At 37.3% G+C, this 1046-nt stretch overlaps 1 pseudogene; it reads left to right on the top strand.

The window, feature by feature from the left end:
- The first annotated feature begins 593 nt into the window (after positions 1–593).
- LOC126008017 (uncharacterized) lies at positions 594–733 on the top strand (annotated as a pseudogene).
- Positions 734–1046: the final 313 nt, after the last annotated feature.

Below are 1046 nucleotides of genomic sequence, written 5' to 3'. Positions count from 1 at the left end.
GCATATATCCTAGGAACACAAAAATACAATACAAAAATCCCTTTCTCTCACCTATATTCATTGCAGCATTGTTTACAATAGCCAGATTCTGGAAACAGCCTAGATGCCCCTCAATAGATGAATGGCTAAAGAAACTATGGTACATATATACAATGGAATATTATGCAGCCATTAGAAGAGATGAAATCATGAACTTTCCCTATACATGGATGTATATGGAATCTATTATGCTGAGTAAAATAAGTCAGAGGGAGAGAGATAAACACAGAATGGTCTCACTAATCTATGGGTTTTGAGAAAAATGAAAAACATTTGTGTAATTATTCTCAGAGACAAAATAGAGGACAGGAGGGTCCAGGTCCCGACATGAAGCTCACCACAGGGATTGTTTGGTGCAGTCACAGAAATAATTATGCTGAGAACTATCATAACAAAATGTGACTGAATGAGGGAAGTAGAAATCCTGTTTAGAGTACAGGCCAGTGTGGGGTGGGGAGGAAGGACACTTGGGATATTGGTGATGGGAATGTTGCACTGATGAAGGAATTTTATATATATATATATAAATTAGAAAAAAAGAAGAGAAAAGATAAGGCCTCCCAATGTTTACCACTGGCTGTGTTCTTTACACTGACTATATAGAAAGAGGAGGTACAGTAAATGCACCCCATATGCACCTCAACCCAGATCCTTTGCCTCAGGGGTCCTCAAACTTTTTAAACAGGGGCCAGTTCCCTGTCCCTCAGACCATTGGAGGGTCTGACTATAGTAAAAACAAAACTTATGAACGAATTCTTTTGCACACTGCATAGATCTCATTTTGCAATGAAGAAACAAAACAGATACAAATACAATATGTGGCCCGTGGGTTTGCCTGGTCTGCCTTGTGAATGGGGGGGACAAAAAAAAGTTTCTTAAAAAAAAAGATATCTGCTCCACCCATATTCATTAAACAATATTTACAAGGCTACAATATGGAATTAATATGTGCTCATTAATGGCTAAATGGATATAACAACATATATAGTACATATTCATTAAACAAT

Source organism: Suncus etruscus, chromosome 4 (assembly GCF_024139225.1).
Source record: "Suncus etruscus isolate mSunEtr1 chromosome 4, mSunEtr1.pri.cur, whole genome shotgun sequence".
Classification (NCBI taxonomy): domain Eukaryota; kingdom Metazoa; phylum Chordata; class Mammalia; order Eulipotyphla; family Soricidae; genus Suncus; species Suncus etruscus.
This window is presented reverse-complemented; position numbering and strand designations above follow the sequence as displayed.